Source organism: Carassius gibelio, chromosome B5 (assembly GCF_023724105.1).
Source record: "Carassius gibelio isolate Cgi1373 ecotype wild population from Czech Republic chromosome B5, carGib1.2-hapl.c, whole genome shotgun sequence".
NCBI lineage: Eukaryota > Metazoa > Chordata > Actinopteri > Cypriniformes > Cyprinidae > Carassius > Carassius gibelio.
In genome coordinates this window covers 1,539,548-1,557,351 of record NC_068400.1, presented here as the reverse complement: position 1 = coordinate 1,557,351, position 17,804 = coordinate 1,539,548, and the positions used below count along the sequence as shown (strand labels likewise).

At 38.7% G+C, this 17,804-nt stretch overlaps 1 long non-coding RNA gene across 1 annotated transcript; it reads right to left on the bottom strand.

Annotated features, from left to right (window-relative positions):
- Window positions 1-2,930: 2,930 nt before the first annotated feature.
- LOC127958097 (uncharacterized) lies at window positions 2,931-10,746 on the bottom strand. Its single transcript, XR_008153979.1, has 3 exons — window positions 10,320-10,746; window positions 6,712-7,885; window positions 2,931-3,691 (listed from the first exon to the last, which is right to left on the bottom strand). It is a non-coding gene; the product is annotated as an uncharacterized LOC127958097 (long non-coding RNA).
- Window positions 10,747-17,804: the final 7,058 nt, after the last annotated feature.

Below are 17,804 nucleotides of genomic sequence, written 5' to 3'. Positions count from 1 at the left end.
TCAGGATCATTATGAAGCTATCAAGCCACGCCCTAGCAACCATATAGAGCGCCATAGCAACAAGCCCCATACACTTTCATTGAAAAAGATCAAATGAATAACTTTGGATAGAAGTGTCATAGAAACATGAGGGTGGGCTCGTTTGACTCGGGCAGCAAACGGCCAATCATGTATCTCCTTCAAGACAACCTAGCCACGCCCTAGCAACCATTAAGAGCTACCTAGCAACCCAAAGCATAGAGAGATATCTTAACATCTGAAAGACATAGAAGCATGGGGGTTGGTTTATATTAGCAAGCGACCATTGGAGTATCATCATTGGCAGCTGCCAGGCCACTCCCTAGCAACCAAACATAGTACCCTAGCAACCGTTTTGCAAGATCTATATCTCCGCATCAGTACATCATAGAGGCATGGGGGTTGGTTTATATTGGCGAGCAGCCTTTGGAGTATCACCATTGGCAGCTGCCAGGCCACTCCCTAGCAACCAAACGGAGTTCCCTAGCAACCGTTTTGCACGACCTATATCTCTGCATCAGAACATCGTACAGACATGGCGGTTGGATTTTTTGACTCATGCTAGCACACTGGACTTCCAACATGCTAGTCATGCTAGCAGTGATTAGCTACATGCTAATAGTGATTAGCTAAGTGCTCAAATGGGCTAAGAACTCTATAATAACTACAGTATTGTTCAAAATAATAGCAGTACAATGTGACTAACCAGAATAATCAAGGTTTTTCGTATATTTTTTTATTGCTACGTGGCAAACAAGTTACCAGTAGGTTCAGTAGATTCTCAGAAAACAAATGAGACCCAGCATTCATGATATGCACGCTCGTAAGGCTGTGCAATTGGGCAATTAGTTGAATTAGTTGAAAGGGGTGTGTTCAAAAAAATAGCAGTGTGGCATTCAATCACTGAGGTCATCAATTTTGTGAAGAAACAGGTGTGAATCAGGTGGCCCCTATTTAAGGATGAAGCCAACACTTGTTGAACATGCATTTGAAAGCTGAGGAAAATGGGTCGTTCAAGACATTGTTCAGAAGAACAGCGTACTTTGATTAAAAAGTTGATTAGAGAGGGGAAAACCTATAAAGAGGTGCAAAAAATGATAGGCTGTTCAGCTAAAATGATCTCCAATGCCTTAAAATGGAGAGCAAAACCAGAGAGACGTGGAAGAAAACGGAAGACAACCATCAAAATGGATAGAAGAATAACCAGAATGGCTAAGGCTCAGCCAATGATCACCTCCAGGATAATCAAAGACAGTCTGGAGTTACCTGTAAGTACTGTGACAGTTAGAAGACGTCTGTGTGAAGCTAATCTATTTTCAAGAATCCCCCGCAAAGTCCCTCTGTTAAAAAAAAGGCATGTGCAGAAGAGGTTACAATTTGCCAAAGAACACATCAACTGGCCTAAAGAGAAATGGAGGAACATTTTGTGGACTGATGAGAGTAAAATTGTTCTTTGTGGGTCCAAGGGCCACAGGCAGTTTGTGAGACGACCCCCAAACTCTGAATTCAAGCCACAGTACACAGTGAAGACAGTGAAGCATGGAGGTGCAAGCATCATGATATGGGCATGTTTCTCCTACTATGGTGTTGGGCCTATTTATCGCATACCAGGGATCATGGATCAGTTTGCATATGTTAAAATACTTGAAGAGGTCATGTTGACCTATGCTGAAGAGGAAATGCCCTTGAAATGGTTGTTTCAACAAGACAATGACCCAAAACACACTAGTAAACGGGCAAAGTCTTGGTTCCAAACCAACAAAATTAATGTTATGGAGTGGCCAGCCCAATCTCCAGACCTTAATCCAATTGAGAACTTGTGGGGTGATATCAAAAATGCTGTTTCTGAAGCAAAACCAAGAAATGTGAATGAATTGTGGAATGTTGTTAAAGAATCATGGAGTGGAATAACAGCTGAGAGGTGCCACAAGTTGGTTGACTCCATGCCACACAGATGTCAAGCAGTTTTAAAAAACTGTGGTCATACAACTAAATATTAGTTTAGTGATTCACAGGATTGCTAAATCCCAGAAAAAAAAAATGTTTGTACAAAATAGTTTTGAGTTTGTACAGTCAAAGGTAGACACTGCTATTTTTTTGAACACACCCCTTTCAACTAATTGCCCAATTGCACAGCCTTAAGAGCGTGCATATCATGAATGCTGGGTCTTGTTTGTTTTCTGAGAATCTACTGAACCTACTGGTAACTTGTTTGCCACGTAGCAATAAAAAAATATACTAAAAACCTTGATTATTCTGGTTAGTCACATTGTACTGCTATTATTTTGAACAATACTGTACATAGTGACCATCTGTGACAACTACCAACCACCTAGTAACATCATAACAACCACCCTGGTTACCATAGCAACTGCCTAGCAACCACTCCGGGTACCCTAGCAACCACATAGCAACACCCTAGCAACCGCCCCAATTACCCTAGCAACCACCCTGGGTGCCCTAGCAACGGCCCTAGCAACCATCATGGGGACCCTAGCAACCGCCCTAGCAACCACCCCGGGTACCCTAGCAACCACATAGCAACACCCCAGCAACCACCCCAATTACCCTAGCAACCACCCTGAGTACCCTAGCAACCGCCCTAGCAACCATCATGGGGACCCTAGCAACCGCCCTAGCAACCACCCCAGGTACCCTAGCAACCACATAGCAACAACCTAGCAACCGCCCCGATTACCCTAGCAACCACCCTGGGTACCCTAGCAACCGCCCTAGCAACCATCATGGGGACCCTAGCAACCGCCCTAGCAACCACCCCGGGTACCCTAGCAACCACATAGCAACACCCTAGCAACCATCCCGATTACCCTAGCAACCACCCTGGGTACCCTAGCAACCGCCCTAGCAACCATCATGGGGACCCTAGCAACCGCCCTAGCAACCACCCCGGGTACCCTAGCAACCACATAGCAACACCCTAGCAACCATCCCGATTACCCTAGCAACCACCCTGGGTACCTTAGCAACGGCCCTAGCAACCATCATGGGGACCCTAGCAACCGCCCTAGCAACCACCCCATGTACCCTAGCAACCTCATTGCAACACCCTAGCAACAGAGGGGCGAGTTTTGCCACTGCAAGCACCACTCACATTTTCTTCAGGAAATGTACCTTCTAGTTATTATGTTGGCTTGGCAACAAGCCAACATACTGTTATGCTATTTAAACTTCTTCTTCTTCTTTTTTTTCTTATTATTATTTTTCTGACAGAAATTCTGAACGCTACTCCTCCTAGGGCTTTAAAGCCACAAGCCCCAAACTCGGCAGAAACCTGCGGGATAGAGCGGTGCTGGTTGCTATATCTTTTCAGACTGATCAGACTTAAAGTTTTTTTTTTATTAATTTTTAAATGTCAAATACATTACCCATAGACTTACATTAACTGAGAAAAAATGCGCCCCTAGTTGCAATATCCGAGATTAAGGGAGGAGTCGGCCGGGTTTCGTTTCACTTTTAAACCGGTTAAAAATACCAAGTAAATAATACAATTTCCCTCAAACTGACAAGCTAAACCAACATATCTGATTATTACAGGGGTCAGGGCTCATTAATAATTGATTTCTGGGCAGAGAGCAGTCAGAAAGATGAGAGAAGAATCACTGCTGCTGTCTCCACGGAGCTCACAATGAGCGAATTCATTCTTATTTAAGACCTTTTAAAACGGCGATTGCACGCAATTCACACGTTAGAACACACCAAGAGCTAAAATCAGATGTTTCTGAACTGTTTAAAGTAATAACATGATATATTCGCGGCAGCGCAACTGCCCGCGAGCTCGCCATGTATTTCTCTGAACACTTGAAGAGAATCACTGCTGCTGTCTCCACGGAGCTCACAACGAGCGAATTCTTTCTTATTTAAGACCTTTTAAAACGGCGATTGCACGCAATCCACACGTTAGAACACACCAAGAGCTAAAATCAGATGTTTCTGAACTGTTTAAAGTAATAACATGATATATTCGCGGCAGCGCAACTGCCCGCGAGCTCGCCATGTATTTCTCTGAACACTTGAAGAGAATCACTGCTGCTGTCTCCACGGAGCTCACAACGAGCGAATTCTTTCTTATTTAAGACCTTTTAAAACGGCGATTGCACGCAATCCACACGTTAGAACACACCAAGAGCTAAAATCAGATGTTTCTGAACTGTTTAAAGTAATAACATGATATATTCGCGGCATCGCGACTGCCCGCGAGCTCGCCATGTATTTCTCTGAACACTTGAAGAGAATTTACAGCCTGTCACATTAAAACACTGCAGCGAAACGGCACAAAACAATTAGAAGAATATATTATACACATGAAAATGAGTGTTTATATGTGATTGTGAGATTTTATCTGTCAGGCTGAACCTCACATCAATTGTTATCCATCGTCACAACATGGTAAAGTCATTTATATATATTTTTTAAGAGCTTCTTAAAATAAATATTCCTGCGAATGCACACAATCCACCCATTAGAACACACTAAGAGAAAAATCCAGGGGTTTTTGAGCCGTGTATGTGCGCAAAATGCAATATTTGACATCGCGAAGGGAAAAAAAAGTCACATGACAGCCGCGTTTAGGGCGAGATCAGACAAATAAATAGGCTACACATTTCATTCACACTGACAAGCTAAATCAACATATGTTATTATTACCGGGTCAGATATCTCATTAATAAATTATGTCTCTGACCAAAGAACAGAGAGAAAGACGAGAGAGAAATGAGCACTTCATCAGCATTTTTTAAGAGATTCCAAAAATAATATCACAGCACTAGTCCACCCATTAGAACACAACAAGAGCAGAATTCAGGTGTTTTTGATATGTTTATGTGTGAAAAATGACATATAATTTGACAGCATGATACAGCTTATGAATACTGGAAGGAAAAAAGTCACGACAGCCTTTTAACTCTGGAGTCGATTAACGCATATACGCGTTTTGAGTCATTTTCTGCTGATAACCCTGACAATTACTTAAATTACATTTTCAGTTTTAATCGTACAGATAAGAGCAATACATCAATCGAATCTGTAAAGGGTCTACTTTTTTTGGATACAAACATAATAACAACAAAACTTTGTGCACTTATAAAATAAAGATAACAAACAAGGTGTGCTGTCTTCAACCTTGTCTGCGCTGATCTTAATACTCAACGAAGAGACATGAGAGATATATCTATAGAAAGCTTGACATGTCTACTTTTAAACTAAACAAGTGCTGCCGAACAAATATTCTGTGATAAAGTACGCGATGTCCTTTTTTCACGTCTCCCTTCTAATGTGTATGGAAGGCCAAGAGGGTCAAATACACGTTAAATACGTGTATTTCACGCGTAGACAACACGTATTTAAAGCGTTAAATACGCGTTGTTTACTCATGAAAAATCAGCGTGTATTTAACGTGTATTTCACGTTTTAAATACAAGTTAAATACACGTGAAATACAAGTGAAGTATGCCTTAAAAATCAGTTTGAACAGGTCAGTGTAATTGGCTGCTGAGGACTTGGGTCAAACCACTTCTGTGTGCTTAGAGGGGTGTACCATTCATAGACAGGCAACCACCATTTAACATGCTATAGATCAGCTTATTCAGCCTTATTATTTAGTCTTTTTTCTTTTCTGTTTTGTATAGCCTATAAAAATAATATATTTAAGTTTCAGTTTTATGAAATATTTATTTTAAATATTAATTAAAATTTTGTGGCGATAGTATAACGTTTATAAAAGTTACAGTATTTTGTAATGAAACAGAACTTTTTGTTTAGCTCTTGACTCACCGAAGTATACTATATATAGTGTCCCTTCTTTAATTTTTCAGTAGTGTGATAACTTAAAATATGTTGTCAGTACTATTAAAATAAGATTAAATTGAATAGTATTTAGGAGATTATGGTTTTTGCATGACTTATTTCGCATTCAGCTAGACAACCCTGTCGTAGCTGTTATCATAGCCTAGGCTTTTTATTAAAAAAGAAAACAGCAAGGGACCATGGAAAAAGACTGAAATAAGGTGTATTTTTTATGGTATTATTATTTTTTATTTTTTGCTGCGGGGCAACTCAAGAATGTTGGGCACACAAGTACTGTGGCTCTTTTGCCCCATGGCCAAGATGGCCAAGCCAACATCAAAGTTAGTTCACTAACTTTTAATTCTAGTTATGTTGGCTTGGCAACAAGCCAACATACTGTTATGCTATTTAAACTTCTTCTTCTTATTATTATTTTTCTGACAGAAATTCTAAACGCTACTCCTCCTAGGGCTTTAAAGCCACAAGCCCCAAACTCGGCAGACACCTGCGGGATAGAGCGGTGCTGGTTGCTATATCTTTTCAGACTGATCAGACTTAAAGTTTTTTTTTTATTAATTTTTAAATGTCAAAATTCATTACCCATAGACTTACATTGTCTGAGAAAAATTGCGCCCCTACAGTTGCAATGAGATTTAGGGGCGGAGTCGGGTTTCGTTTCACTTTTAAACCGTTAAAAATACAAGTAAATAATACAATTTCCTTCAAACTGACAAGCTAAACCAACATATCTGATTATTACAGGGGTCAGGGCTCATTAATAATTTATTTCTGGGCAGAGAGCAGTCAGAAAGACGAGAGAAGAATCACTGCTGCTCAGCTCAGTCTGTCTCCACGGAGCTCACAACGAGCGAATTCATTCTTATTTAAGACCTTTTAAAACGGCGATTGCACGCAATCCACACGTTAGAACACACCAAGAGCTAAATTCAGATGTTTCTGAACTGTTTAAAGTAATAACATGATATATTCGCGGCAGCCAAATGTCCGCGAGCTGGCGATGTATTTCTCTGAACACTTGAAGTCCACAGAGAATTTACAGCCTTTCGCATTAAAACACTGCAGCGAAACGGCACAAAACAATTAGAATAATATATTATATGGTTTTAAAGTAGTTTTGGCCACTGTCACGCTGGTCTTAGCTGGTTTCTAACTGAATCATCATGCTGAACGTCACAGATGAGCTCGCGATGTATTTCTCTGAACACTTGAAGTACACATTTACAGCCTTTCACATTAAAACACTGCAGCGAAACGGCACAAAACAATTAGAAGAATATATTACACATATGAAAATGAGTGTTTATATGTGCTTGTGAGATTTCTCTGTCAGGCTTAACGTCGCAGCAATTGCTCAGCGTTGCATAACATGGTAAAGCAGGGAGCTACACTGAGACCAAAAGGGTCGCATTCATCACTGATTATTTTTGTACCTACTTATGTGTTATGCTATGATTTAATATGACCATTTATTAAAACAGAAATGTGTATTTTAAGAATACGTTTTATAACGTGCTCCGAGCATTCAATACATCAAGTTGGCTTCAGCCCCGCGCTGCGGGAAACTGAACTGAGCAGCTGATGGCGCGTGTGCACGAGAGAGAGCCGCGCGTATCGCGGACAGGGACAGCAACACTGAACAGAGCTGTCGTTCAGGACGTTCACTTCCTCCTGGACCTGAACGAACAAATTCAAATCGCAGTTTAAATAAACAGAAAAAAGAGCGAAAAGCAAAAGAGCTCAATTCAGCAGCGCGGTGTTGTTCAGGGAGCAAGCAGAGACGCGTCTCAAAGTCTTCTTGCTTTTGTACCGACAACAAATACATACAAAATATGTCGAAATACCCGTGTTGGAAAGTGTGTTCGAATAAGTATGTGGTTATGTCTTAAGTGAAAGTAAAGATTTGCAAAAAAAAAATCGGATGTGTATCATCATAATGGATGCGTTTGTCTCTTAAAGGGACCGCGCCTAATTTACTAGCTCTGCTGTCAGAGTCTTTAATGTATGAAAATGAAAGTAAATCACTCACTGCTCTTGACTGAATTACCTTGTAGTACAAGAATTTATCCAAAGTCAATCCAAAAATAAGATAGAATTGTTTTACTGGTGGGTGCAGGCCACTAGTTCATTTGTGTAAGTGAGTATGGCAAAATAGTGATCTGTGAAATATTATACCCACTAATTCTTCATACAGTAGGCTACCAGTGAAATTGATTTTAAAAAATAATAATTAAGGACCTGCCCATGTTTTGCTTAAGTGTTTATTTCTTTAATTGTTAATGCAACCTTTTCACACCACAGACTGAACCAAATTAAGCATTTCTTGCTTGGTAACTGTTCAACAAAGTATTGATAGTTGTGTAAATATTGTCATACTGACAGTCTGAAGTTTTGGTTGATTCCATTACATATCTTTTTATCAAAGTTATCCGAAATTATCAAGATGAATTTGTTCTGAGTTATTGTCATATATTATTACCAGTTTCTAAACTACAGCAAATAAACTGTGATTATGTGAGAAATGTTGAAGGTGTCTGAATACATTTTGGTTTGATTGTGTATTTTATCTTACAGTGAAGACTATGCAGTGCTATTTTACATTAACAAAAACAAACTTAAAAAAAGTAAACATTATGTAAATAGCACAAATAAATAAATAGAATGAACATACAGTACAAATTAAACAATTTTAAACAGTGTGTAACTGCATCATCTATACAAACCATTGTGCTTGGACCCCTTTTGATCTCCTTGATTTAAAATGCATTGTTTCAGTAATCTTGTGTGTCGTTGCCCACAACGCAACGGTGGCAGGACTGTGAAATACATACACGAGAAAAATAGGCATGACTTATTTCACATCCAGCTAGACAACCCTGTCATAGCTGTTATCATAGCCCAGGCTTTTTATTAAAAAAAGAAAACAGCAAGGGAGCATGGAAAAAGACTGTTGCAGGTGTATTTTTTTATGGCATTATTATGTGTATTAATTTTGCAGCGGGGCAACTCAATGTTGGGCACACAAGTACTTTGGCTCTTTTGCTCCATGGCCAAGATGGCCAAGCCAACATCAAAGTTAGTTCACTAACTTTTAATTCTAGTTATGTTGGCTTGGCAACAAGCCAACATACTGTTATGCTATTTAAACTTCTTCTTCTTCTTTTTCTTATTATTATTTTTCTGACAGAAATTCTGAACGCTACTCCTCCTAGGGCTTTAAAGCCACAAGCCCCAAACTCGGCAGACACCTGCGGGATAGAGCGGTGGTGTGTGCTATATCTTTTCAGACTGATCAGACTTAAAGTTTTTTTTTTATTAATTTTTAAATGTCAAAATTCATTACCCATAGACTTACATTGTCTGAGAAAAATTGCGCCCCTACAGTTGCAATGACATTTAGGGGAGGGGAGCAGTCAGACGAGAGAAGAATCACTGCTGCTCAGCTCAGGCTGTCTACACGGAGCCGACAACAAGCGAATTCATTCCTATTTAAGACATTTTAAAAACGCTATTGCACGCAATCCACACGTTAGAACACACCAAGAGCTAAATTGAGATGTTTCTGAACTGTTTAAAGTAATAACATGATATATTCGCGGCAGCCAACTGCTCGCGAGCTGGCAATGTATTTCTCTGAACACTTGAAGTCCACAGAGAATTTACAGCCTTTCACATTAAAACACTGCAGCGAAACGGCACAAAACAATTAGAATAATATATTAAATGGTTTTAAAGTAGTTTTGGCCACTGTCACGCTGGTCTTAGCTGGTTTCTAACTGAATCATCAGGCTGAACATCACAGCGAGCTCGCGACGTATTCCTCTGAACACTTGAAGTACACATTTACAGCCTTTCACATTAAAACACTGCAGCGAAACGGCACAAAACAATTTGAATAATATATTAAATGGTTTTAAAGTAGTTTTGGCCACTGTCACGCTGGTCTTAGCTGGTTTCTAACTGAATCATCAGGCGGAACGTCACAGTAAACTCGCGCTTCAGCCCCGCACTGCGGGAAACTGGACTGAGCAGCTGATGGTGCGTGTGCACGAGAGAGAGCCGCGCGTCAACACTGAACCGAGCTCTCGTTCAGGACGTTCACTTCCTCCTGGACCTGAACGAACAAATTCAAATCGCAGTTTAAATAAACAGAAAAAAGAGCGAAAAGCGAAAGAGCTCAATTCAGCAGCGCGGTGTTGTTCAGGGCAAGCAGAGACGCGTCTCAAAGTCTTCTTGCTTTTGTACCGACAACAAATACATACAAAATATGTCGAAATACCCGTGTTGGAAAGTGTGTTCGAATAAGTATGTGGTTATGTCTTAAGTGAAAGTAAAGAGTTGCAAAAAAAAATCGGATGTGTATCATCATAATGGATGCGTTTGTCTCTTAAAGGGACCGCGCCTAATTTACTAGCTCTGCTGTCAGAGTCTTTAATGTATGAAAATGAAAGTAAATCACTCACTGCTCTTGACTGATTTACCTTGTAGTACAAGAATTTATCCAAAGTCAATCCAAAAATCAGATAGAATTGTTTTACTAGTGGGTGCAGGCCACTAGTTCATTTATGTAAGTGAGTATGGCAAAATAGTGATCTGTGAAATATTATACCCACAAATTCTTAATACTGTAGGCTACCAGTGAAATTGATTAAAAAAATAATAATTAAGGACCTGCCCATGTTTTGCTTAAGTGTTTCTTTCTTTAATTGTTAATGCAACCTTTTCACACCACAGACTGAACCAAATTAAGCATTTCTTGCTTGGTAACTGTTCAACAAAGTATTGATAGTTGTGTAAATATTGTCATACTGACAGCTGTCTGAAGTTTTGGTTGATTCCATTACATATCTTTTTATCAAAGTTATCCGAAATTATCAATATGAATTTGTTCTGAGTTATTGTCATATATTATTATTACCAGTTTCTAAACTACAGCAAATAAACTGTGATTATGTGAGAAATGTTGAAGGTGTCTGAATACATTTTGGTTTGATTGTGTATTTTATCTTACAGTGAAGACTATGCAGTGCTATTTTAAATTAACATAAACAAACTTAAAAAAATGTAAACATTATGTAAATAGCACAAATAAATAAATAGAATGAACATACAGTACAAATTAAACAATTTTAAACAGTGTGTAACTGCATCATCTATACAAACCATTGTGCTTGGACCCCTTTTGATCTCCTTGATTTAAAATGCATTGTTTCAGTTATCTTGTGTGTCGTTGCCCACAACGTGACGGTGGCAGGACTGTGAAATACATACACGAGAAAAATAGGCATGACTTATTTCACATCCAGCTAGACAACCCTGTCATAGCTGTTATCATAGCCCAGGCTTTTTATTAAAAAAAGAAAACAGCAAGGGAGCATGGAAAAAGACTGTTGCAGGTGTATTTTTTTTATGGCATTATTATTTGTATTAATTTTGCAGCGGGGCAACTCAATGTTGGGCACACAAGTACTTTGGCTCTTTTGCTCCATGGCCAAGATGGCCAAGCCAACATCAAAGTTAGTTCTCTAACTTTTAATTCTAGTTATTATTATTCTTCTGAGACTAAAATTTTCAACTGCTACTCCTCCTAGAGCTTTAACTCTACAGACTCCAAACTCAGCCCAACTCTTCAGACTGATCTGAAGTTAGTTGCTATATCTTTTTAGACTGATTGGACTTATACTTTTCATAAAACTGAAGATTAAAAATCATAAAAACTCCCATAGACTTGCATTGAAAAGCCTCTGCTCAACTGAACATTCCGTCAAACTCCAACTGTCAAAAATTCAAATCTAAACACACTGAAGCCCATTAAACTCATAGTCTATGTACTATGTACATATTGTATGTACTATTACTAACCCATTCAAACTCATTCAAACTCATCTATCTATCTATCTATTTCTAATCTATCTATCTATCTATCTATCTATAATCTGTCTGTTTCTAATCTATCTATCTATCTATCTATCTATAATCTGTCTGTTTCTAAACTATCTATCTATCTATCTATCTATCTATCTATAATCTGTCTGTTTCTAATCTATCTATCTATCTATCTATCTATCTATCTATCTATCTATCTATAATCTGTCTGTTTCTAATCTATCTATCTATCTATCTATCTAGCTATTTCTAATCTATCTATCTATCTATCTATCTATAATCTGTCTGTTTCTAATCTATCTATCTATCTATCTATCTATCTATCTATCTATCTATCTATCTAGCTATTTCTAATCTATCTATCTATCTATCTATCTATCTATCTATCTATAATCTGTCTGTTTCTAATCTATCTATTCTATCTATCTATAATCTGTCTGTTTCTAATCTATCTATCTATCTATCTATCTATCTATCTATCTATCTATCTATCATCTGACTGTTTCTAATCTATCTATCTATCTATCTATCTATCTATCTATCTATCTATCTATCTATCTATCTATCTATGTATCTATGTATCTATCTATCTTCATAGCAACACTCTAGCAACTATCCAAACCAACCTAGAAACCACCCAGGGTATCCTAGCAACCACATAGCAACACCTTAGCAACCACTCAGGGTACCCTAGCAACCGCATAGCAACACCCTAGCAACCATCCCAGATACCCTAGCAACCGCATAGCAACACCTTAGCAACCACTCAGGTTACCCTAGCAACTGCATAGCAACACCCTAGCAACCATCCCAGATACCCTAGCAACCGCATAGCAACACCTTAGCAACAACTCAGGGTACCCTAGCAACCGCATAGCAACACCCTAACAACCATCCCAGATACCCTAGCAACCGCATAGCAACACCTTAGCAACCACTCAGGGTACCCTAGCAACCGCATAGCAACACCCTAGCAACCATCCCAGATACCCTAGCAACCGCATAGCAACACCTTAGCAACCACTCAGGGTACCCTAGCAACCGCATAGCAACACCCTAGCAACCATCCCAGGTACCCTAGCAACCGCATAGCAACACCTTAGCAACCACTCAGGGTACCCTAGCAACCGCATAGCAACACCCTAGCAACCATCCCAGGTACCCTAGCAACCGCATAGCAACACCCTAGCGACCACTCCGGGTACCCTAGCAACCGCATAGCAACACCTTAGCAACCACTCCGGGTACCCCTAGCAACTGCATAGCAATTATCAAACTTTTTAACTTAACTTAAAATTTAATTTTAAACTCTTTAAACTGGCCAGGCTTTCTCAAGCCAACTTAAAGTTTGTCTTGACAAACTTTTTTATCTAGTTATTATGTTGGCTTGGCAACAAGCCAACATACTGTTATGCTATTTAAACTTCTTTTTCTTATTATTATTTTTCTGACAGAAATTCTAAACGCTACTCCTCCTAGGGCTTTAAAGCCACAAGACCCAAACTCGGCAGACACCTGCGGGATAGAGCGGTGCTGGTTGCTATATCTTTTCAGACTGATCAGACTTAAAGTTTTTTTTTTATTAATTTTTAAATGTCAAAATACATTACCCATAGACTTACATTGTCTGAGAAAAATTGCGCCCCTAGTTGCAATAACCGAGATTAAAGGGAGGAGTCGGGTTTTGTTTCACTTTTAAACCAGTTAAAAATACCAAGTAAATAATACAATTTCCCTCAAACTGACAAGCTAAACCAACATATCTGATTATTACAGGGGTTAGGGCTCATTAATAATTGATTTCTGGGCAGAGAGCAGTCGAGAGAAGAATCACGGCTGCTCATCTCAGGCTGTCTCCACGGAGCTCACAACGAGCGAATTCATTCTTATTTAAGACCTTTTAAAACGGCGATTGCACGCAATCCACACGTTAGAACACACCAAGAGCTAAATTCAGATGTTTCTGAACTGTTTAAAGTAATAACATGATATATTCGCGGCAGCCAAATGTCCGCGAGCTCTTGATGTATTTCTCTGAACACTTGAAGTCCACATGACAGCCGCGTTTCGGGGCGAGATCGGACAAATAATAATAGGCTACACATTTCATTCACACTGACAAGCTAAACCAACATATGTTATTATTACCGGGTCAGATCTCATTTATAAATTATGTCTCTGGCCAAAGAACAGCGAGAAAGACGAGAGAGAAATGAGCGCGTCATCAGCATTTTTTAAGCGCTTCCAAAAATAATATCACAGCGAATTGCACTAATCCACCCATTAGAACACAACAAGAGCAGAATTCAGGTGTTTTTTAACTGTTTATGTGGGCAAAATGAAATATAATTTGACAGCGTGATACAGCTTATGAATACTTGATGTCTGGGCAGAGAGAAGTCAGAAAGTCGAGAGAAGAATCACGGCTGCTCAGCTCATGCTGTCTCCACGGAGCTCACAACGAGCGAATTTATTCTTATTTAAGACCTTTTATAATTAAATTATATCGGCGATTGCACGCAATCCACACGTTAGAACACACCAATAGCTGAATTCAGATGTTTCTGAACTGTTTAAAGTAATAACATGATATATTCGCGGCAGCCAAATGTCCGCGAGCTCTTGATGTATTTCTCTGAACACTTGAAGTCCACATGACAGCCGCGTTTCGGGGCGAGATCGGACAAATAATAATAGGCTACACATTTCATTCACACTGACAAGCTAAACCAACATATGTTATTATTACCGGGTCAGATCTCATTTATAAATTATGTCTCTGGCCAAAGAACAGCGAGAAAGACGAGAGAGAAATGAGCGCGTCATCAGCATTTTTTAAGCGCTTCCAAAAATAATATCACAGCGAATTGCACTAATCCACCCATTAGAACACAACAAGAGCAGAATTCAGGTGTTTTTTAACTGTTTATGTGGGCAAAATGAAATATAATTTGACAGCGTGATACAGCTTATGAATACTTGATGTCTGGGCAGAGAGAAGTCAGAAAGACGAGAGAAGAATCACGGCTGCTCAGCTCAGGCTGTCTCCACGGAGCTCACAACGAGCGAATTTATTCTTATTTAAGACCTTTTATAATTAAATTATATCGGCGATTGCACGCAATCCACACGTTAGAACACACCAATAGCTGAATTCAGATGTTTCTGAACTGTTTAAAGTAATAACATGATATATTCGCGGCAGCCAAATGTCCGCGAGCTCGCGATGTATTTCTCTGAACAAGTCTAAATAGAGAATTCACAGCCTTTCACATTAAAACCCTGCAGCGAAACGGCACAAAACAATTAGAAGAATATATTATACACATGAAAATGAGTGTTTATATGTGCTTGTGAGATTTTATCTGTCAGGCTGAAGTTCTGAACGTCACATCAATTGCTATCCATCGTCACAACATGATAAAGTCATTTATATATATTTTTAAGAGCTTCTTAAGATATTAATGCACACAATCCACTCATTAGAACAAAACAAGAGCAAAATCCAGGTGTTTGTTGAGCCGTGCACAAAACGAAATATCATTTGACATCGAGGGGAAAAAAGTAACTGTAACTCCATGAATACTCAACGAAGAGACAGAGATATATCTATAGAAAGCTTGACATGTCTACTTTTAAACCAAACAAGTGCTGCCGAACAAATATTCTGTGATAAAGTAATCCATATCAAAACAACGCAATGTCCTTTTTTCACGTCTAATGTGTGGAAGGCCAAGAGGGTCAAATACACGTGAATTTTAACGTGTCTCTGTGAAGGGTCTACTTTTTTTGGATACAAACATAATAACAACAAAACTTTGGGCACTTATAAAATAAAGATAACAAACAAGGTGTGCTGTCTGCAGCCTTGGTCTGCGCTGATCTTCATTTACAAACACGTCATTAAAATGAACTGTAACTCCATGAATACTCAACGAAGAGACATGAGAGATATATCTATAGAAAGCTTGATATGTCTACTTTTAAACTAAACAAGTGCTCCCGAACAAATATTCTGTGATAAAGTAATCCATATCAAAACAAAGCGATGTCCTTTTTTCACGTCTCCTTTCATTATATCTAATGTGTATGGAAGGCCAAGAGGGTCAAATACACGTGAATTTTAACACGTCAACAACACGTTAAATACGTGTATTTCATGCGTAGACAACACGTATTTAATATTATTTATTTATCGGCGCTGCACAACATGGTAAAGTCATTTATAAAAAATTTTAAGAGCTACTTAAAATACTATATTACTCCAATGTTATATCCAATATTATTTAACGTGTTAAATAGTGTTGTTTACAAGTGAAAAATCAGCAGGTATTTAACATGTATTTCACGTGAAATACACTGAAGTACACCTTAAAAATCAGTTTGAAGAGGTCAATGTCATTGGCTGCTGAGGACTTGGGTCAAACCACTTCTGTGAGCTTAGTGGTTGGGGTGTACCATTCATAGACAGGCAACCACCATTTAACATGCTATAGATCAGCTTATTCAGCCTTATTATTTAGTCTTTTTTCGTAACTGTTTTGTATAGCCTATAGAAATAATATATTTAAGTTTCAGTTTTTGAAATATTTATTTTTTAATAAATATTAATTAAAATTTTGTGGTGATAGTATAACGTTTATAAAAGTTGCAGTATTTTGTAATGAAACAGGACTTTTTGTTTAGCTCTTGACTCACCGAAGTATACTATATATAGTGTCCCTTCTTTAATTTTTCAGTAGTGTGATAACTTAAAATATGTTGTCAGTACTATTAAAATTGATTATGGTTTTTGCATGACTTATTTCGCATTCAGCTAGACAACCCTGTCGTAGCTGTTATCATAGCCTAGGCTTTTTATTAAAAAAGAAAACAGCAAGGGACCATGGAAAAAGACTGTTGCAGGTGTATTTTTTATGGTATTATTATTTTTTATTTTTTGCAGTGGGGCAACTCAAGAATGTTGGGCATACAAGTACTGTGGCTCTTTTGCCCCATGGCCAAGATGGCCAAGCCAACATCAAAGTTAGTTCACTAACTTTTAATTCTAGTTATGTTGGCTTGGCAACAAGCCAACATACTGTTATGCTATTTAAACTTCTTCTTCTTCTTTTTTTTCTTCTTATTATTTTTCTGACAGAAATTCTGAACGCTACTCCTCCTAGGGCTTTAAAGCCACAAGCCCCAAACTCGGCAGAAACCTGCGGGATAGAGCGGTGCTGGTTGCTATATCTTTTCAGACTGATCAGACTTAAAGTTTTTTTTTTATTAATTTTTAAATGTCAAATACATTACCCATAGACTTACATTAACTGAGAAAAAATGCGCCCCTAGTTGCAATATCCGAGATTAAGGGAGGAGTCGGCCGGGTTTCGTTTCACTTTTAAACCGGTTAAAAATACCAAGTAAATAATACAATTTCCCTCAAACTGACAAGCTAAACCAACATATCTGATTATTACAGGGGTCAGGGCTCATTAATAATTGATTTCTGGGCAGAGAGCAGTCAGAAAGATGAGAGAAGAATCACTGCTGCTGTCTCCACGGAGCTCACAATGACCGAATTCATTCTTATTTAAGACCTTTTAAAACGGCGATTGCACGCAATTCACACGTTAGAACACACCAAGAGCTAAAATCAGATGTTTCTGAACTGTTTAAAGTAATAACATGATATATTCGCGGCAGCGCAACTGCCCGCGAGCTCGCCATGTATTTCTCTGAACACTTGAAGAGAATCACTGCTGCTGTCTCCACGGAGCTCACAACGAGCGAATTCTTTCTTATTTAAGACCTTTTAAAACGGCGATTGCACGCAATCCACACGTTAGAACACACCAAGAGCTAAAATCAGATGTTTCTGAACTGTTTAAAGTAATAACATGATATATTCGCGGCATCGCGACTGCCCGCGAGCTCGCCATGTATTTCTCTGAACACTTGAAGAGAATTTACAGCCTGTCACATTAAAACACTGCAGCGAAACGGCACAAAACAATTAGAAGAATATATTATACACATGAAAATGAGTGTTTATATGTGATTGTGAGATTTTATCTGTCAGGCTGAACCTCACATCA